Source organism: Salvelinus fontinalis, chromosome 5, assembly GCF_029448725.1.
Source record: "Salvelinus fontinalis isolate EN_2023a chromosome 5, ASM2944872v1, whole genome shotgun sequence".
In the NCBI taxonomy this organism is placed as follows: domain Eukaryota; kingdom Metazoa; phylum Chordata; class Actinopteri; order Salmoniformes; family Salmonidae; genus Salvelinus; species Salvelinus fontinalis.
In genome coordinates, this window is record NC_074669.1 from 44,742,637 (window position 1) to 44,765,249 (window position 22,613).

A 22,613-nucleotide genomic window follows, 5' to 3' on the forward strand; every position below is an offset into this window, starting at 1 on the left:
TGCAATGTCAACACAGAGAAACATGCAATACATTATTGCATGCACATGAAAGTGAAACGTAGCCTTTGTTGGTGTACTGTTTGACCCTGCTCCCCCTCCGTCCTCTTCTTCTTTCTCTTTATCTGGTCTCCACTTTCCTATTTACACACACTGTACCTTATCCCGCACTCTTAGCACACACTCATACACAATATCATAATGGAATCCCCCTGCAGTGCTTACATCAACACACAAAGCATAAGAGGAATTAAAAACACTGTTCAGACACATCTCAATGTTTGCATAGACTCCAGCCAGCAAACCGGGAACATTTCCAGAACATTAGCTAAGGTTGTAGTTAACGTTTTATCAAAGAATGTTTTTGACGACAATCATTTTTTTAATGTTTTAAATTAAATATCCTCTATAACAACCACCACAGAATATTCTAAAAAAAAGTTCATTAGGTTTCCAGGTAATGTAATAGCACAATGTACCAGTAATGTTTCCCAGCAAACCAAAAATGGTTCTGTGAAAGTTCCCACATTTTGTCATATCACAAAAACTGTCCAGTTGTGCTGATGATTATACAATGTTTGTATAAAACATTTGTGTGATGTTTCAAGAACGTTCCCAGACACCTTTTGCCTGTTCTGTAATGGTTCCCAGAATGTTTCATTAGGTTGTGGGAACAGTCTGGTGTGAACATTGTGGGGACATCACAAAAGAAATGTCCACAAAACACCAAATACTGTCCAGTTGTGCGGATGATTATACAATGTTCATTTTAGGGTGCTAAAAACATTCACCTGATGTTACAACAACATTCCCAGAACACATTTTGTCTGTTCTTTAAAGGTTCCCAAAATGTTTAATTAGGTTGAGGGAACAGTCTGGTGGGAACATTGTGTGGACATTTCAAAATATATGTTCCCAAAACACAAAAACTGTCCTGTCTTGTGCTGGCATTCAGATAATGTTTGTATCAGAGTGCAAAAAAACATTCATTTTATGTTGCAAGAATGTTGACAGAACAGACGTTCAGAGTTCGTTAAAGGTTCCTAGAACATGAATTAGGTTGTGGGAATAGTATCAGAGATTGGTTCCCAAAACACAAAATATGCTCAGTTACATTCATACAATGTTTAAGGTAGCTTGCACAGGACATTCCCTTGATGTTGCAATAATATTGTTGTGATATTGAGAAAGGCTGCACAGAACATTCCCACAATGTTGCATACTGTTCCACAATTTCCAAATAAGTACGTTTTTATGACATTCATATAATTTTTGTTTCAGGTTTAACATAATATTCCATTGATGTTCACGTAATATACATTTTACTTGTTATGGAGGTCCTCCAAACATTTCTAGAACATTTAGAAAATGTTTTACCTAATATGATTTACCTAACATTCTCAGCATGCAAATTTGTAGCTCCTTAAAGCAGATTGGAATACATCCCCATTATGTTTCTCTCCAGATTGAATGGCAATTCACATTTGAGGACTGTATTGTAGTCCCTCTACAAGGTGTGAAAGATACACATGGCATTTTAATTTCATTCATATGATACTGAAAAGCATTTAATCATACAAACACAACCATATGTTTTACCATTCATTTGTTACCAAACTGCACATTATTTCATTCATAGAATATTTAAACAGCTTTTAATCATACAAACACAGCCATATTTTTTACACTTTATATGTTGACAATATGCACATCTTGAGTTTGACCCTGTACTGTTTGGTTCCCAAGACAGGTCTTTCATCCTTTGCACCACCTGGGAAGCTCTCTTACATTTACATTTTTCGGAATATAGCCATAGCAGTATGGACAATCCGGAACTCCATGCTTCTGTTTTAGTCTTCTTAGACATAACTAAGCCAGGGACATACTGGTAACTGGGATATTCGCCATTGCTTCACCCATCCTCTCTATACAGTATTCTACATATTTCTGGGCCCATATTTCCAAGGTGTCCAAGACTGAGTGCTGATCTAGGATACGTTTTGCTTTTCAGATCATGAAAAATAAAAGATCTGGCTTAGGAACCAAACATTGCAGGCTAAAACCCACATGTGCAGATTCTCAAAAAAAGGAAGGGTCAAAAATATGGTTGTGTCTGTATGATTAAAATGCTGTTCAAATGTACTATGAATCAGTGGCGTGTGGTGAGATCTGAGGTCAGGCGTGAAGACGTGAAAAGAAATTGGTGCAACCAAATCATGGGCTGGTGCCAAAAACGTAAAAACGTCGTGCCACCAGGGGAAAATGTTAGTCTGGAGCCCTGCTACAAGGGGAATGTTTTCATATTGTAGTGGACAAAGATGAGAAGAATGTTTGTGCAGCCAAATGCAGGCTACTGTGCATTTCGCTATTCAGGTAGGATAACATTTTGGAACATTCATTTATCAATGTTTTCGTATTCATCATTTGTTTTATCATTGTTATTATTGTAGGCAAATTTATTGAAACGTAACTACCAAAATGCGACAAATTACGTGTGATGTCCATAGCAAGGAGCGAGCTCTGCCTATCGTCCTGCCTATCTGCTTTTTTCACGCCAATACACATGCACATTTATTATTTGAGTGCAAGGCAAGCATCCCAGAGTCGCCTCTTCACTGTTGACATTGAGACTGGTGTTTGACTTGTGAGGAGTCTGTTTCTCAAACTTGACACTCTGATGTTCTTGTCCTCTTGCTCGTTGTGCACTGGGCCTCCCACTCCTCTTTATATTCTGGTTAGTTCCAGTTTGAGCTGTTATGTTAAGGTAGTAGTACACAGCTTTGTATGAAATCTTCAGTTTCTTGGCAATTTCTCGCATGGAATAGCCTTCATATTTCTCTGAACAAGAATAGACTGTCGAGTTTCAGTCTTTGTTTCTGGACATTTTGAGCCTGTAATCGAAACCCACAAATGCTGAAGCTCCAGATACTCAACTAGTCTAAAGAAGGCCAGTTTATTGCTTCTTTAATCTGCACAACCGTTTTCAGCTTTGCTAACATAATTGCAAAAGGGTTTTCTAATGATCAATTAGCCTTTTAAAATTATAAACTTGGAATAGCTAACACAACGTGCCATTGGAACACAGGAGTGATGGTTGCTGATAATGGGCCTCTGTATGCCTATGTAGATATTCCAGAAAAAATCTGACATTTCCAGGTACAATAGTAATTTACAACATTAACAATGTCTACACTGTATTTCTGATCAATTTGATGTTATTTTAATTGAAAAATAAATAGCTTTTCTTTCAAAAACAAGGACATTTCTAAGAGATCCCAAACTTTTTAATGGTAGTGTACACAGCAAGGCTGCCTTTCCCCTGGCCTCTGCAAATTTTTACCAGACCTCCCAAAAATTGGGGAGTAGTAGTTCACAAATCGATTTTATCATTTATCATTTTATGCAGAAAAAACATGAAGTTGACAAAATTAATATTGATAAAATGTATATATATTTTTTTCACATCACTGCTATGAATGAAATAATGTGCAGATTGTCAACATATGTGTAAAATATGGGTGTGCTTGTATGATTAAATGCTGTTCAAATGTACTATGAATGCGAATTGCCATTAAATCTGGAGAGAAAAATAATAGGGATGTATTCCAATCTGCTTTAAGGAGCTACAAATTTGCATGTTGAGAATGTTGTCGTAATATTTGGTAAAACTTATGTTCTTGCAATGTTCTGAGGACCTCCAAGACAAAGTAAAATGTATATTGCATGAACATCAATCTAATATGCTATGAACATCATAAAAACTGACTTATTTGGAAATTGTGCAAAATTGTGGGAATGTTCTGTGCAATGATGCGAATGTGACAATAATATTCTTGCAACATCCCAGACAACTCCCATAACTTAATCAACCTTAACCTTTAAAGAACGTAGACCATATGTTATGTCAACATTCTTACAGCATTATAAGAATGTCCTGTGCAACATAACTGAAACATTTTATGAACGTCATCACAACTGAGCATATTTTGTGTTTCGTGAACCTATCTCTTGTAATATACCCACACTGTTCCCACAACCAAATTACATGATATGGGAACATTTTTTAAAAACTCAGTAAGGCTGTTCTGTCAACATCCTTGCAACATCAAAGGAATGTTTTGTGCAACCTGATACAAACATTATCTGAATATCAGCACAACTGGACAGTCTTAGTGTTGTGGGAATCTCTTGTCATATCCCAACAATGTTGACATATCCTAAAGAAACATTCTGGGAACCATTAAAGAACCGCCGAAAGGTGTTCTGGGAATGTTCTTGTAACATCAGGTGAATGTTTTTTTTACACCCTAAACGAAACATTGTAGAATCATCCGCACAACTGAAAAATGTTTTGTATTTGTATTTATTAAGGATCCCCATTAGCTGCTGCCAAGGCAGTTATTCAAACATTTAAGGCAGTTATTTACACTTAAAAATATTACACGACACGACATTTCATACCACTTTTCACAAAACATTAAATGTGTTCACTCAGGCCACTACTCTACTACCACATATCTACAATGCAAAATCCATTTGTAAGTGTGTGTAGAGTGGGTGTATTATCATGTGTATGTGTAAGCGTGTGCCTGTGTGTCCCCGCTTATCCTGCTTAAGGTGTATTTTTATCTGTTTAAAAAAACATCTGATTCAACTGCTTGCATCAGTTATGCTTGCATCAGTTATGAAGAGAGTGGCATGTCTTGTGGGGTACACATGGGTGTCAGAGCTGTGTGCTAGTTGTTTAAACAGACACCTCGTGCATTCAGCATGTCAACACTTATAAAAACAAGTTGTGATGAAGTCAATCTCTCCTCCACTTTGAGCCATGAGCGATTTGCAGGCATATGCACATTTAAGGGCCAGCCATGCTGCCCTGTTCTGAGCCAATTTTACGAGGTCCCTCTTTGTGACTGAACAGTAGTCCAGGTGCGAGAGAACTAGGGCCTGTAGGACCTGTCTTGTTGAAAATGTTGTTAAAAAGGCAATGCGGCGCTTTATTATGGACAGACTTCTCCCTATCTTAGCTACTATTGTATCTACATGTTTTGACCATGACACTTTACAATCCAGGGTTACTCCAAGCAGTGTAATCACCTCAACTTGCTCAATTTCCACATTATTTATTACAATATTTAGTTGGGGTTTAGTGAATGATTTGTCACAAATAAAATGCTTTTAGTTTTGGAAATATTTAGGACTAACTTATTACTTGCCACACATTCTGAAACTAACTGCAGCTCTTTGTTAAGTGTTGCAGTGATTTCAGTCGCTGTAGTAGCTGATGTGTATATTGTTGAGTCATCTGCATAAATAGACACACTGGCTTTACTCAAAGCCATTGGCATATCATTAGTATAGATTGAAAAAAGTAAGGGGCCTAGACAGCTGCCCTGGGGAATTCCTGATTATACCTGTATTATGTTTGAGAGGTTTCCATTAAAGAACACCCTCTGTGTTCTGTTAGACAGGTAACTCTTTATCCACAATATAGCCATGGGTATAAAGCCATAACACATACTTTTTTCCAGCAGCAGACTATGATCGATAATGTCAAAATCCACACTGAAGTCTAACAAAACAGCTCCCACAATCTTTTTATCATAAATTTCTCTGTCAATCATCAGTCATTTGTGTAATGTCCTACCCTATGGGGCTCCCGAGTGGTGCAGCGGTCTAAGGCACTGCATTTCAGTGCTAGAAGTGTCACTACAGACACCCTGGTTCAAATCCAGGCTGTGATTGGGAGTCCCAAAGGGCGGCCCACAATTGGCCCAGCGTTGTCCAGGTTTGGCCGGTGTAGGCTGTCATTGTAAATAAGAATTTGTTCTTAACTGACTTGCCTAGTTAAGTAAAGGTTAAATAAAAAAATACATGTTGATGATTTCATTCCTGTGCTGTTTGTAAGTACCCTGGTAGGTTGACTGATAACCTGTTGCAGGCACTGGCTACAGTTTTAAGCTTTTTCTTGAGTGGGCAGCTTTTTTTAAAACTTTTTTTAAGTGATTTAGCAGACACTCTTATCCAGAGCAACTTACATTTAACCTTTTTTTATTTTATTTAACTAGGCAAGTCAGTTAAGAACAAACTCTTATTTTTCAATGACGGCCTAGGAACAGTGAGTTAACTGCCTTGTTCAGGGGCAGAACGACAGATTTGTACCTTGTCAGCTCAGGGATTTGAACTTGCAACCTTTCGGTTACTAGCCCAACACTCTAACCAGTAGGCTACCCTGCCGCCGTAGCCTAGTGGTTCATCAAGCTTTTCATAAGCTTGATGAAAGCCAGTCAATATTTAAAATCACCCAGAAAATAAACCTCTACGTTGATATCACATACATTATCAAGCATTTCACACGTTATCCAGATACAGACTGTTAGCACTTGGTGGTCTATAGCAGTTTCCCACAAGAATGGGCTTTAGGTGAGGCAGATTAACCTGTATCCATGTTACTTCAACAGTATTTAACATTTTGTGATGTACCCACAATGTTCCCACCAGACTGTTCCCACAACCTGATGAAATATTCTGGGAACCTTTGAAAAACACATGAAATATGTTCTAGGAATGTTCTTGCAACATCAGGTGAATGTTTTATACAAATATTATATAATCACCAGCATGACTGGACAGTTTTTGTGTTATGAGAACATTTGCCTTGACCTATCGAATGTTCTGGAAACTATCAAAAAAACAGTTTTGGTAAGCTGGGCAGGTACTACACACAGTAGACAGCCATGGTAAGAACCAGAGATAGAAACAAGCAGTATTGTATTCACTTGTTTGTGTGTTTACCGTAGACTGTATGGTGTTTACATACTCTGTTGACTATGGTCTCTCTGGAAACATTTAGTCTTCAAGCCAAACCCTTTTAGATTCCAGGTAGAACCCTTTCGGTTTCCATGTAGCTGGAACCAAAAAGGGTTCTTCAAAGGGTTCTCCTATGGGGACGGCCAGAGAACCTATTTAGGTTCTAGATAGCACCTTTCTTTCTAAGAGTGTAGTGTTGTGTGAGGTTCATTGTCAATAATGGATGTCTTCTCCCACCTAGTGGATCATTCCCGTCACTGCAGCTGTGTGGACAATACTTCTATGCAAGTGAAATACTTTGCTGAATCCCATATCGACCACTAGCACCTTGGCCCATGTAGTAGGTTGGATAGGTAAAGGAAATATAATAATAGCTCCACCTGGCCTTTTGAATTCTGGCTATATTTATTAAACTATTGACACAGACACTGAACATTGATGTACTGTAAGTTCTGTACTATATTTTAGCCATAAAGCTAATTTAGTAAACATACTGTCAGTGTTTTTATCAAGTAAACTATTCAATGATGCCTTTGACTCTTTTTAAAGATTCATTGTGACTAGTGTTTTGTTCAGTCTGTGGTCTGTGTGTCTTTCTGTGTGGTTATTTTAGTGGGGCCGCAGCTGGTGTGTTTGTGTTTGTGTGTCACAGTAGCATCACAGTGGTCTGCTTGGCTCTGTAGGCCCTAACAGATGGAGCAGCCATCTTGTTTCTCTCCAGGACTCTGGTACTGCAGGGCTCTGGACCCAAATGTACCTCATGTACTGTCCAACACAACACACACAACACACACACACACACACACACACACACACACACACACACACACACACACACACACACACACACACACACACACACACACACACACACACACACACACACACACACACACACACACACACACACACAGGCATAGGAACAACTCTTGTCATTTGGGACACACTTTTGCTACGGGGGTCAGGGGACATACCCCCAAATTTTAAATGCTGATTTCTATTGACTTTTGAGAAAAGGATACAGACAAATATTAACTTACAAATGGGCAAATTTACAAGGCTACGGGTGGCATTGCCAGGGTCACATATGTGACCAGGGTCACATACTCTGGTACAGTCCAATCAGTCTTAGGGCCATGGCCATTCATAGTATACTGAATATCAGTGTGACTGTGAATGTGGATATATTCAATTAACCTTTTCACATGTGAGTTCCAAATACACTACCATTCAAAAGTTTGGGGTCACTTAGAAATGTCCTTGTTTTTGAAAGAAAAGCTATTTTTTTGTCCATTATAATAACATCAAATTGATCAGAAATACAGTGTAGACATTGTTAATGTTGCAAATGACTGTTGTGGCTGGAAACGTCAGATTTTTTCTGGAATTTCTACATAGGCGTACAGAGGCCCATTATCAGCAACCATCACTCCTGTGTTCCAATGGCATGGTGTGTTAGCTATTCCAAGTTTATAATTTTTAAAAGCTAATTGATTAGAAACCCCTTTTGCAAATATGTTAGCACAGCTGAAAACTGTTGTGCTGATTAAAGAAGCAAAAAAGCTGGCCTTTAGACTAGTTGAGTATCTGGAGCATCAGCATTTGTGGGTTCGATTACAGGGTCAAAATGGCCAGAAACAAAGCACTTTCTGTCTATTCTTGTTCAGAGAAACGATTCTATGCGAGAAATTGCCAAGAAACAAAAATATAATACTCCCTTCATAGAGCAGCGCAAACTGGCTCTAACTGGCTCTAACTGGCTCTAACCCGAATAGAAAGAGGAGTGGGAGGCCCTGGTGCACAACTGAGCAAGAGAACAAGTACATTAGAGTGTCTAGTTTGAGAAACAGACTCCTCACAAGTCCTCAACTGGCAGTTTCATTAAATAGTACCTGCAAAACACCAGTCTCAACATCAACAGTGAAGAGGCAACTCCTCGATGCTGGCCTTCTAGGTAGAGTTCCTCTGTCCAGTGTCTGTGTTATTTTGCCAATCTTAATCTTTTATTTTTATTGACCAGTCTGAGATATGGCTTTTTCTTTGCAGCTATAAGACCAGCATCCCGGAGTTGCCTCTTCTCTGTTGACGTTGGTCTAAGTGACCCCGAACTTTTGAACGGTAGTGTACATTTTAACGGTCCATCCAACCAGCGTAATTTTTTTAATGCAGGTGATGTCAATGCTCTCACTGTTCCAAAAACAACACGTCCTCAAACTAAGGCACTCTGACTGCTAAGTTTCAACATTCCATCTCATTAATTCACATAAAAGTAGCCCATTTCACCGTGGATGACAATTTATATTTGAGGCATGCTATGCTAATGTAAGGCGAGGATTAGCTAGATGAGCCAGACAAATGTCTCTCTTCGATGAGAGCCCAAGCACTCCCCCAGTGTTTCCCCGGGTCAAGTATGCAGACATTTGCGCATCTCCAGTCAGAACAGAACCTGGCCAAAGATTTTCCCCCTGGTGCATTTTCCGGCTGGTGCCCACATTGCCATCATTGTTGTTTTCCTTACAAATACTTACTTTGGACTTGTGGGTGTTCCTATCAAAGTAAGTGCCTTATTACATTATAATATTAGTTTCTGTATATCGTGTTGTCGTTTCTACTGTAGCACACTGTATGTATCTATTTATGGAGCATAATGTATTGTACACTCCTTTACAGTTTTACTGAAGGAACAAACAGCAAGAAAAGACATGCCTAAATGTAGTTGTCTATTTTATTGAATTAGTAGTAGTGGTTGAACAACAAAAACGAGTTTTACTAGAGAAAAGACTGACAACTTATAAATATGCATAACCCATATTTAAATATGTAGTTATTTAAACAACAAAAAATAAATTCCCACCCCTTAAAGCATTGCATCATGGCAGGTCACCTGTCAAGTCAGTCAGTCAGTAATTGCTGCAGATGTGCTCAATAGTGCTTGAGCATATGGAACTCCCCAAAGCATGGCGCAACACACAAGGGTGTGTCATAAGCTAAACACATGTACTTTGTCAACCTCCTCTGCTTCCTTATCCTGGTGCTGGACAGGCAGACTTTGCAGTGCCTCCGTGTGTGTGACTACTTTGAGCAGCAGTTTGAGGGACCTCCGAGGGAAAATGCTGTGCATTGAGGTGTAGGGGATTGTCTGCAGCAGGACTGCCCCCAGTGGATGGACGCCGAGGGGTGTGGTGCTCCTCCAGCGGCTCTCATGAGCTTCTCTCTGTACTTTTGGTAAGTAATCACCTCACCTATGGGGGAGAGGGGAGGATGAGGGTGTGGTGAGGATGAGGGAGTGGTTCAGGTGGGTAAGATATTGTCAATATAAATGCATAATGGAACTGTATGTGATTTGTATATGAACTGTATGTCCAATTTCAAAAACATATTGTTCAGTAATCATCTCACCTATTAGCTGGCAGTGGTGAACTATGTGGCCATTGAGGAGAGCAGTGTCGATCACATGGGAAAAAAATCTTATACCAGTTGTGTGAGCGCATTCCACAAAACTGTTTATCATGTCCACCATATTCAATGCCCACATTTGGAGTTTATAGTCAAGCACAAAGTCCGGTTTGATCTTTCTCTCTCCTGTCGGGTGGTTCATCTTCCATGTGACCAACATGGTTGCTGTATGGACAGTGGAGAGGATCTGGACGTCTAGTTTGTCATGCCACTTTACTGCCAGCTGTTGACCGTTCTCCTTGAACTCTACCTCCCCGCTCTGTATCTTCCTGCTTCCAAATTCTAGCATCCCATTCCTTTTTCGGCTAGACTGTGCCACAGGCCCCTGTGCTGTTGGAGAGCAGATGCCGGAAAAGTGTGGGACTGCTGTACCAATTGTCCACATACAAAGTGTGTCCTTCGCGAGATGAGGAGCCAGTGAGCTCATCACCAAGCCCCTCATAATGTTGGATGTCAGTGGCGGACCCTGTGTAGACTAGACTATAATGTCCCGGACAGATCCTGCTTTCACAAGACACATAACAAAGAACTAACAAACCTGTGCCTTTTTTGGAGGGAATGTATAGATGGAATTCCAGCAAACCCTTCCATAACACGAGGGACTTGTCAATGTATAGGTCCTTGTATAGCACAATGACCCGACCAAATGCGTTCCATGAGAAGGACTGTTACCAGGAAGTTATACATTTTGCTGATTGTGGTTGTCACCCATTTAGCAAGCTTCCCCCTCATTCCTGACTCTCTCTTCTCCTGTAGCTACAAGGCATAGCGATTGCTCTCCTCCACTGTGTCTCCCACCAGCTCCCCTGTCAGAAACCGTTTGAAGCACTCTGCCTCAGCGGGCGATGGCAAGGGGTTTGCACTCCAGACTGGGACTCCTCAAAGCCAACAGCAGGGCCAGGAGGGGTGAAATGACAGGCGGCCTTCCAGCTACCTCCGTTCCCTGTACTTCACCCACTGTTGGTCTGCCTCCATCACCAGCATCTTCAGAGAGACCTGGGACTTCGTTGGTGGGCAATTCAGGGTTCTCAATGGCCACAAGGTTTGGGGGGCAGTTCCTCACTGTCACTGTCAGAATCTGATTCCTCACTTTCATACCCAGAATGTCGGCATTTGTGAGTTGTCTCCTTTTGAAAAACATTGCTAATGATACAGCTTAGCTCACTAGCTACATACATAAACAACACTGAATGGCTCCGAGTGAGTGTCAGAGGTTACGCGAGAGTGACAGAGGTTATATGATTGACTGCCGGCAGGTGCCAATTGTATCAATAAATGATCAGAAAATGGTTTGTGTGGTAATAATTTATTTATTTACTGTTTTATTCACATGTTTTCAAGTACCGGTGTTGACAAATAATGCATTCTGAGTCTTGCATAGATTGTAATGGACACATACTGTATGATGTGTGTAAAACATTTTTTTTAAGAATGTACTGATTTTGATGAGTTAATGCTAAGTTAATTGCCAACTATGTGTGGAGCCATGTTTGTTGACATTATACAAAGATGTTATAACAAAACGAGGTGAAGGGAAGGTTCACTCATCTTTTGAGTTAGAAGTGACTGATTCCAGAAGTGAATGATTGTACACGACACACCCCCTTCAGCATGCATACTGCAAACAGACCCAACTCATTTTGTCGCCTATTCTTTGGTTGAAGCGAAAAAAATTACATGGCGGATCGCACAAACTCTGGGATTACTTTCGACTTTTAGAAAGTGTTTTACTCAATTATTTTGATCACTGGTGAGCTCACCCGTGATGTGATGAATTGTAAATAGTAATTGCTATTAGCGAATTCATATTAGGATTTCTGTCAGTAGAGAGTTGGCTAAATATGACCGCTTGTGTTAGCTCACTCTTTCCTCAGTTAGCACTTGGACTAATGTAGCCTGCATTGTCCGATTTGGATGAGAATTGTGTTAAGCTGGTCCAACTTCTGTGAATGTCTGACCATTGCATTCAAAAATAAACTGATCACATTGAGGACATTAAGTTGTAAAGACTGTTTTTGTACAAATTGTTTCTGTGAAAATAAAGTGTGGCCAGCTCGAACGCTGACAGTTGCGTAAATTGTATCGAGTAAATTGTTCTAAATCACACCGGTTTGAGCATATGGCGCAGTGACCACCGCAGTGACCAATGCTCAAACCCTGTGCTCATATCCTTCAAAGGGTTAAACAACCACTTTATACTCTCTCTGCTACTGTAGGATTAATTTCCTAGTATTTTTCTCACTTCCCCCATGTCAGGTTGTTAATACTGCTGCTCTACATACTGTATGGTTTAAAACGTCTACTATTTTCAACTTGTAATACAGTTATTATACTGTAATAATAACTAGCAACATACACAGTTAAAAACAGTTGTGAGGGCCACAAAAAAATCTTATCTCATCATGAGGGGCCGCAGTGGCTCTCCGGTCTGGGTACAGTACCCACATCCATAGGGCGTAGAGAAAATGTTGCAGTTAGAAATCAAGTTTACTGCAATTCTACACATTTTGCCATGTGGTGGAGAGAAACATGTGCAGTTTTACAGCTAATTTCCTGCAATTCTACACATTTTGCGACTGGTTGGAGTAAAATGTTTAGTATGATATCTAAGTGAGAGTGACTAACAAAATCAATGGACCCCCACCAATAAATGTTATTTGAGAGTATTGAAGTCTATCTGCTAATTTCATAGCTGATCTATCTCTTTAAAAAATAGAAAATAAAATTTGAACATATTTGCAGGAAGTGGTTGTGAAAATTGTAAAGGATGTGTGGATACTCTGAGTGCATTTCCATTGGGATGCATCGTGCACATACATATCACACATTCATCTTCCTGGTGGCTCAATGCACATTTCTTGTTCAACAAACATTTCACTCTCCATCTCAGGACTTGCACTCACTTTCATACCTGTTTGAGTGGCTACATGCTTTCACTTTCATACCTATGGCCTGGAAAGGCTTCTTCCATTCACCATCACATTGTCTCTGTTCGTCTTGCACACTCGATTCAATCTAAGTGTGTGTTTTTGCATGGAGGTCAGTGTGTGTGTGTGTGTGTGTGGAGTTCATATGGTCTCTGTGAGCTTGGTGTTCTACACAAGGGAGACAATCTGGCTTCTCTCAGTGTTGTGTTCATAGTATTGTCTTCAGCAGGCCTGGGCAAATTGACCTGATTCAATACGGGCCCGCGGAATCATGCTCAGATCACAAAGAATTTGCGATAGTAAAGTTTTGAAAAACATATTTGTTTTTCAAATTAAAAGCCCAATGAATACTCACCCTCTGTGTAATGATTTAACTCCCACTGCTTGTGGGACATTTATTTTGAAGTCATGTATAAATAACAATTGCACAAGGACAGACAGTGACTGACAGGCTGACACACATGTCACAGTTACAAATAGTAGCTAGCTAGAAATTGGCAAAAAACAGTTTTTCAAAGATTTCAAAGAAAAGGAAAGTAGACAGTGAATGTAGGGTGTTCCAGCAAGAGTGGACATCGACATATTTATTTTTTGAGGTATCAGGGAAGGCTGTGTGCTTAGTGTTGAAAGACTGCAACTTGTCCTGACACTTCTACACGAAGCATGCAAAGAAATATAGGAATATGTCTTCTGAGCAGAGGGCAAGTGCATCGAAAGAGTTGCTTTCTCAGTTGCAAAATTCAGCAAGGACTTTTCAAAAAACGTCATTCAGCAAACGACAGAATTGCGAGAGCTAGCTATGTACTGTCCCACAAAATTGCTAAACATTGCAAGTCATTCGCTGGGGGTGAATTCATTAAAAATAATGTTTAATTGACTCTGTAGCAAAACTTTGCCCCAACAAGAAAGATCTGTTTGAAAATGTTTCCCAGGAAAAAACATTGGTCTTTTAAAATGGATACAGGATCAAGTAGCTGAGCTGAACCCAGAAAATATATATTTTTTCCTGCATTGCATTATTCATCAGGAGGTGCTCTGTAAATGTGTTTTTAAAATGAGCCATGTTGTGGATACGGTCACTAAAGTGGTAAACTTCATTAGAGCAAAATCTTTAAACCACAGGCAGTTTGTCTCACTTTTGGAAGAGACAGAGTCGGACCATGCAGATCTGCCCTACCACACAAACGTGAGATGGCTGAATTTGGGGAAGGTGCTTAATTAAAAGGGTGTGGGACCTCAAGTCGGAGATTGCGGAGTTTTTGCAAGTGAAAGGAAAATATGTGGATTACCCTCAACTGCAAGATAAACCATGGTTGGCTGATTTTGCCTTCACCGTGGACATCATCGCCCTCCATGAATGAACTGAATTCCAATCTACAAAGGAAGGGCCTTTTTGCACATCAGATGTACAGCCTTGTCAAAGCTGTCAAGGGAAAATTACTCCTCCTGACCCGCCAAGTAGAAGCCAACAATCTCACCCACCTTCTGACACTACAAGTCTGTTCCCTATCAGATGACCAGCGTGAGAAGTATACATCGCTGCTGCGTGCTTTGAACGGTGAGTTCTCTCGTCGTTTTGAGGATTTCAAAGTGTTGGAAAATGACATGCTGTTGGTTTCCTCTCCTTTCACCTTCAATGTGGATAACGCTCCCACTGACCTGCAACTTGAGCTTATCGATCTTCAGTCAGATGCAGTGATTGGAGAATTATTCAGAACAATGTCACTGATGAGGTTCTATGCATCTCTCGATTAACAAAACTGAGTCATGATCAGAAGATGTTTGTCCTGTTTGGGTCAACCTATGTAAACTCAGCAAAAAAAGAAACGTCCTCTCACTGTCAACTGCGTTTATTTTCAGAAAACTTAACATGTGTAAATATTTGTATGAACATAACAAGATTCAACAACTGAGATATAACTGAACAAGTTCCAAAGACATGTGACTAACAGAAATGGAATAATGTGTCCCTGAACAAAGGGGGGGTCAAAATAAAAAGTAACAGTCAATGCAGCTGGTGGCCACACCAGATACTAAGTACTGCAGTGCATCTCCTCCTCATGGACTGCACCAGATTTGCCAGTTCTTGCTGTGAGATGTTACCCCACTCTTCCACCAAGGCACAGGCAAGTTCCTGGACATTTCTGGGGGGAATGGCCCTAGCCCTCACCCTCCAATCCAACAGGTCCCAGACTTTCTCAATGGGATTGAGATCTGGGCTCTTCGCTGGCTATGGCAGAACACTGACATTCCTGTCTTGCAGGAAATCATGCACAGAATGAGCAGTATGGCTGGTTGCATTGTCATGCTGGAGGGTCATGTCGGGATGAGCCTGCGGGAAGGGTACCATATGAGGGAGGAGGATGGCTTCCCTGTAACGCACAGCGTTGAGATTGGCTGCAATGACAACAAGCTCAGTCCGATGATGCTGTGACACACCGTACCAGACCATGATGGACCATCCACCTCCAAATCGATCCCGTTCCAGAGTACAGGCCTCGGTGTAATGCTCATTACTTCGACGATAAACACGAATCCGACCATTACACTTAGTGAGACAAAACCGCGACTAGTCAGTGAAGACCACTTTTTGCCAGTCCTGTCTGGTCAAGCGACGGTGGGTTTGTGCCCATAGGCAACATTGTGCCAGTGATGTCTGGTGAGGACCTGCCTTATAACAGGCCTACAAGCCCTCAGTCCAGCCTCTCTCAGCCTATTGCGGACAGTCTGAGCACTGATGGAGGGATTGTGCGTTCCTGGTGTAACTCAGGTAGTTGTTGTTGCCATCCTGTACCTGTCCACAGGTGTGATGTTCGGATGTACCGATGCTGTGCAGGTTTTGTTACACGTGGTCTGCCACTGCGAGGACGATCAGCTGTCTATCCTGTCTCCCTGTAGCGTTGGCTTAGGCGTCTCACAGTACGGACATTGCAATTTATTGCCCTGGCCACATCTGCAGTCCTCATGCCTCCTTGCAGCATGCCTAAGGCACGTTCATGCAGATGAGCAGTGACCCTGGGCATCTTTCTTTTGGTGTTTTTCAGAGTCAGTAGAAAGGCCTGTTTAGTGTCCTAAGTTGTCATAACTGTGACCTTAATTGCCTACCGTCTGTAAGCTGTTAGTGTCATAATGAACATGCACATGTGGAACAATTGTTCATTGTTTATGGTTCATTGAACAAGCATGGGAAACATTTTAAACATTTTAAACGCTTTACAATGAAGATCTGTGAAGTTATTTGGATTTTTCTTTTTTTGCTGATTTCATGTGAACAGACATTTTCAGTGATTAAATATAACATGTCAAGGCACAGATCATATCTTACTGACTCTCACCTCTCAGCAATTCTGCGCATAGCAACGTCAGGAACTATACCTGACTTCACTGCTCTAGTCAATGCCCATCAGAGACTTCACGTCTCACACTGATTGAGTAGTTTTAAATGTAATATTGAACTCTCTCTTTCTTGTGTTTTTGTGCATACCTGTTAACAAGAGTTCTGTCCGTGGTGCTGAATGCACAGTGTACTTTTCCCTCCGTGTAGTTCACTGCATGTTTAATAATGAAAATACCTACCAAAAGGAGAACATGGATGTGGTTTATTTCTGTGCATGTTAAACAAGTTAAATAAGTAGCATACATGGACATGATTTGCAGTAGATATATCTGTCAACATAGTCATACACATGATGTATAATCCTGTAATATGATTCTGGCCCGCAATGGCAAAAATATATTTTTTAAGTGGCCCTCCATGGAAAATAATTGCCCAGGCATGGCCTAAAGTATGCATCTGAGCAATGAGCTCAAAGCAGAGCAGGCAGCATCCTGGCTGGTGTTGATTTCATCTCATCATACTGATCCTCATACTGGCTATGCATGTGGCACTCTTTCAGTCGTCTCTGTATGTATGTGTACACTCATTGCAGTAACAGGTTGAGTCCCTGTCCTCTGTACTGTAGGTAGTGTCGTTGGAGTGTGTCTTCGACGCTGGGTCACCTGTAGGCTATGAGGAGGTCCCTTTTCCTGACTTCTCTACACTACCAACCACGCCCTTCTACAGGTAACAACACCCACCGACCAACCACCTGCTATGCCACACTGTTAGTTTGCCCCGGAATGATAGCATCACTGCCAATTCTGCTTCTCCATTTTGCTTTGTTTTTCTATTCAGTTTGTTCTTTCATTCGTTAATGATGACACTTCTACCATAGCTCTTCTATTCTCAGTATTCCTGCAAAATGTTGCAGTAACATTTTGAAAGCTCTAGGTGGCACGGTTGCCATAGAGAGTTTGCCAGCTTTCAGATAGATAGAGCAATGTTATTTCTGTTTACATGGATGTTCTGGCTTTGGATTGCTCATTTGTGTGGCTTCGTCATCATGTAGCTGGCTGTGCTGTCAACAATTGGTGTTCAACTGACGACCAAAGTAAGCCTGCAGGCGCCCATCCCGCCACAAGGAGTCACTAGAGCGCAATGAGCTAGTAAAGCCCCCCCTTGCCAAACTTCCCCTAACCCGGACGACGCTGGGCCAATGGTGTGCCGCCCTATGGAACTCCCGGTCAAGGCCGGTTGTGACACAGCCTGGGATCGAAACCCGGGTCTGTATTGATGCAGTGCCTTAGACTGCTGCGCCTCTTGGGAGGCCTTCAACCTCATTTTCATCCAGGAAGTAGCCTAAGCTTTGTGTCATGAAAAATGTCCTCCTTGGAAATAGACCGATAAGCTGTTTGGCTGATGGTGATGGTTTCAGCGGACCTGTCATTTTTTGTACGATTTTCATCTCATGTTCCCTTCCCCTACCCATCAGTAGCCATCTCCTGTCCAGTGAGCCTAGTATATGTAGTAGTAGAGTGGAGTCAGAGCTGTGATAATAGGACTGATGGCTCGTTCAGGCCAATAAGTGCATTAACTCTCTTCAACTGCTCCATGTAATGCAGACTGGTGGAGGACACATTTCAGCAGCGCACCACCCTGAATTCCAACAAATTGCCTCCTATTCAACAGCCCTCTCTCTCTTTTTGCACTCTCTATCTCTCTCGTTCTATGATGTTGTACTGTGCTGTGCTCTGGGTCTGAGCCTATTAGGAGATGGTACTGATGGGCTGGGTGCTATGCAGGGTACAGATAGAGCACTTAGTGATCCCAGCACCTCTGTGTCATTAAGCTAATGCATATTGGGAACGCCAAAAAGATGGGCCGGTGCCTAATCAAGACCATAAGGAGAACCAAGGGACTGCAGCGGACCTTACTGGTAGGTAGGGAGGATGTATCTACTGTATTATTGGTAGGTAAGGAGTGTGTCTGTGTCGTAGTGAGACAAACAGCTCGTCATTGACTGACACTCTTAGCTGATGAACTCTCCAGTGTTCACTGCCCACTTACTCTATATGCATGCAGTGAACATGTGGTTTCCAGGCCAGACCTCTGTGGGTTTTTTTTTTAACCACTGTGAAGTTTGTAGCTGGGTTTGTTGACTGCTGTATGGAGTTGATTTGGAGGTTTGTTTAGTGTTTATGTGCTAGTGCTGCTTTTATAAATCAGTTTTCTGCATTCTGCTCTGCTCTCTCAGTTTTCTGCTTCGGTTTTGGAAACCACATTATTATATTCTTATAGGAATGGTAATGCTAAATGTTAAGCAGATTTGTTTTGGCGTCATGACGATGCATTGATTTAGCTTCCTGTCCTGCTCTCACCGACAACATGAGAACGCTTTCTCTGCTTTTCTAACAGCACACACCCACACTATACGCCAGGAGTACCACACACACACACACACACACACACACACACACACACACACACACACACACACACACACACACACACACACACACACACACACACACACACACACACACACACACACACACACACACACACACACACACACACACACACACGCAGTAACACAATGCTCCCATAGCACACATACCTCAGCCCACTACCGTGGGTGTGATGCTGCTGCTGGACAGACAGAGACAGACAGACAGAGCTGTGCTGCAATGCTACGTGAGCTGAGCTGCAGTAAGTAAGTAGCCCTCTGAATGAATTCTAGAGAGCTAAATAAACCCAGTTCAGTGTGCCTATCTGTCTCTGAGGTATACATGTTGATGGCAAAGAACCAGTAATAGCAGCAGGAAGAGAGGCTTGACTGGGGGCTGGATACTGTTCCCGTGCTTCAGTGGCGATGACGTGATGCTTCAGCTAGTGATTGATTAGAAGTGAGATAGAGAAGTTATTGAGACACTATTTTTTACATGCTCAATTTACACTGAGTGTACAAAACATTAGGAAAACCTGCCCTTTCCATGACATAAACAACGCAGGGGAATCCAGGTGAAAGCTATGTTCCCTTATTGTCACTTGTTAAATCCACTTCAATCTGTGTAGATGAAAGGGAGGAGACAGGTTAAAACTTCTTGTCAATAGGGGGGCGCTATTTTCACTTTGGAAAAATCGTTCCCAAATTAAACTGCCTCGTACTCTATTCTAGATCAGACAATATGCATATTATTATTACTATTGGATAGAAAACACTCTCAAGTTTCTAAAACTGTTTGAATTATATCTGTGAGTAAAACAGAACTCATTTTGCAGCAAACTTCCATACAGGAAGTGAAAAATCTGAAAACGAGGCTCTGTTCCAGGGCCTGCCTATTCAACTGGCTTATATTTATCGATATGCATGCACTTCATACGCCTTCCACTAGATGTCAACAGGCAGTGGAAGGTGGAATGGGGTGTCTAGCTTGATCTGAGGTCGAACAAGAGCTTTTGGAGTGGCAGGTCAGGAATTTCCTTTCTCTACCTAGGCGCGCGAAGCACCTCCATATTGTCTTCTGATAAGCGTTCGGTTTACAAGGCTAATATCTCCGGCTCTGATTTTATTTGATGCATGTGATATTAACGTCGTAAAGTATGTTTTTTCAACCGAGTTTTATCAGATTATTCAACGTTTATTGGGACTTTTGGAGTCTTCCGTTCTTTACGTCGAGAGAAACTGGGAACGTTATCAACATTGGCGAGCATTGTGGCACGAATTCGACAGAATAAAAGGACATTCTAAAACCAAACAACGATTTATTCTGGAAATAGGACTCCTTGTACAATATTCTGATGGAAGCTCAGCAAAAGTAAGAACAATTTATGATGTTATTTCGTATTTCTGCGGAAAATGTTATTTCTATTCTCTGCCGTTTTGGCGGGCGCTGTGTCACAATAACGCAAGCTGTTTGTTAAGATAAAGTTATTTTAAAAAATCTAACACGGCGGTTGCATTAAGAACCAGTGTATCTTTCATTTGCCATACAACAAGTATTTTTTAGTAAAGTTTATGATGAGTTCTTTGGTCAGATTAGGTGAGTGTCAAAAATAGCTCCGGACATTCTGGTGAATCAATGCTACATATTCACAATGTATAACCACGGTTTGCAGCTCTAAATATGCACATTTTCGAACAAAACATAAGTGTATTGTATAACCTGATGTATAACCTGATGTTATAGGTTAGTGATTAATTTTATATCTTTTGCTGGTTTTAGCGAATGCTATCTATGCGGTGAATAAATGCGGTTGTGTGTGGCTATTGTGGTAAGTTAACCTTTACTTAACACCCATCTCGGATCCGGGAGCATCCTCATCAGTAAAAGCTGACTAGCATAGCATAGCATAGCGCCACAAGTAAATAATAGCATATAAATATCATGAAATCACAAGTCCAATACAGCAAATGATAGATAAACATCTTGTAAATCCAGCCATCATTTCCGATTTTTAAAATGTTTTACAGTCGAAAACACAATATGTATTTCTATTAGCTAACCACAATAGCCAAAGACTCAACCGCATATTTTCACCATGTTTCTACCGCATAGGTAGCTACCACAAAACCGACCAAATAGAGATATAATTAGTCACTAACCAAGAAACAACTTCATCAGATGACTGTCTTATAACATGTTATACAATACATTTATGTTTTGTTTGAAAATGTGCATATTTGAGGTATAAATCATAATATCACCAAAGCAGCCAGAATAATTACAGAGAGCAACGTGAAATACCTAAATACTCATCATAAAACATTTATGAAAAATACATGGTGTACAGCAAATGAAAGATAAACATCTTGTGACTCCAGCCAATATTTCCGATTTTTTAAGTGTTTTACAGCGAAACACAATATAGCATTGTATTAAAGAAGGATTTTTAAGCCTCGAGACAATTGAGACATGGAATGTGTTTGTGTGCCATTCAGAGGGTGAATGGGCAAGACAAAAGATGTATGTGCTTTTGAACGGGGTATGGTAGTAGATGCCAGGTGCACAGGTTTGTGTGTTAAGAACTGCAACGCTGCTGGGTTTTTCACGCTCAACAGTTGTTTCCCGTGTGCATAAAGAATGGTCCACCACCCAGAGTATATTTACGGTATTATTGTTTTCACTCATAGAATTCCAACTTTTTTCCAACTCCAATTTTATTCACGCTCCAAGTATTTGTATTCATTTAAATGTAGTTGCTTCATTAAAATGAGAGCTTTGTCTTGAAGCAAAACCATTTCAGCACCCTGCAATATTATCAGTGAATAAGTGCATGGTACTTCCATGAACCCATAAATCCTTACATGAACCCATAAGTCATTATGAATACGGTAATCCCACCACCATAGCATGGGCCCAAGGCTTTTCCCAAGTCATCTAACTGAGCATCCATCTTTGATTTATATTAATATTTGTGAGGTGAGAGCTCTGATGCTCGTTCTTTATTAGAGAGAGGAAGAGCGAGAGAGAGGCGATAGACCGTCTATCTCCAAGACAATGGCTCGATACTAATACCCCCCGAACCCTTAGCACTCCCCCTCATTTTCAAGTGTCACTCAGAGGGGGAGTGAACTTGAAATGGAGAAACTGGTGGTAGGGAAAGATATTTAAGCTTAGAGAATGGGACATCACTAGCTACATCACTCGCGCACAACAGAAGCCGCCAAAGGATAGCCTACCACGTAATTCATTGACAAAGCCTTCCTTATATTTCTCATGCAACAAATATATACTTAGCATATGATCAACAAATAAGAACCGCAAAACCACAATGTGCCCGTAATGTACCAATCCTCTGGCTGTGGTTCAATGTGAAGTAGTACTGAAGCTGGACTTTCATTCCATAATTGCAGTTTGACATGTAACAATCGCATTTCCTTCAGTCACTTTCAGCAATTTCTTGGGGATTAATGGTTAACCAGTGAAAACCAATTAAAACCACTGAACTAATATTTATACCAAACATTTTAGAGTTCATACACAGATCAGCTACATAGCTACACATCCATTCACATACAATCTCACAAGAACCTAAAATGGTTCTTCAGCCCATAGGAGAACCCTTTGAATAACCCTTTTTGGTTCCATGTAAAACCCTTT

The 22,613-nt window shown here is 40.9% G+C and overlaps 1 protein-coding gene across 2 annotated transcripts in view; it reads left to right on the top strand.

Annotated features, from left to right (window-relative positions):
- The window catches only part of LOC129855654 (discs large homolog 1-like protein), a 203,074-nt gene that overhangs the window by 19,699 nt on the left and 160,762 nt on the right, over window positions 1-22,613 (top strand). The gene's annotated exons all lie outside the window — the stretch shown is intronic.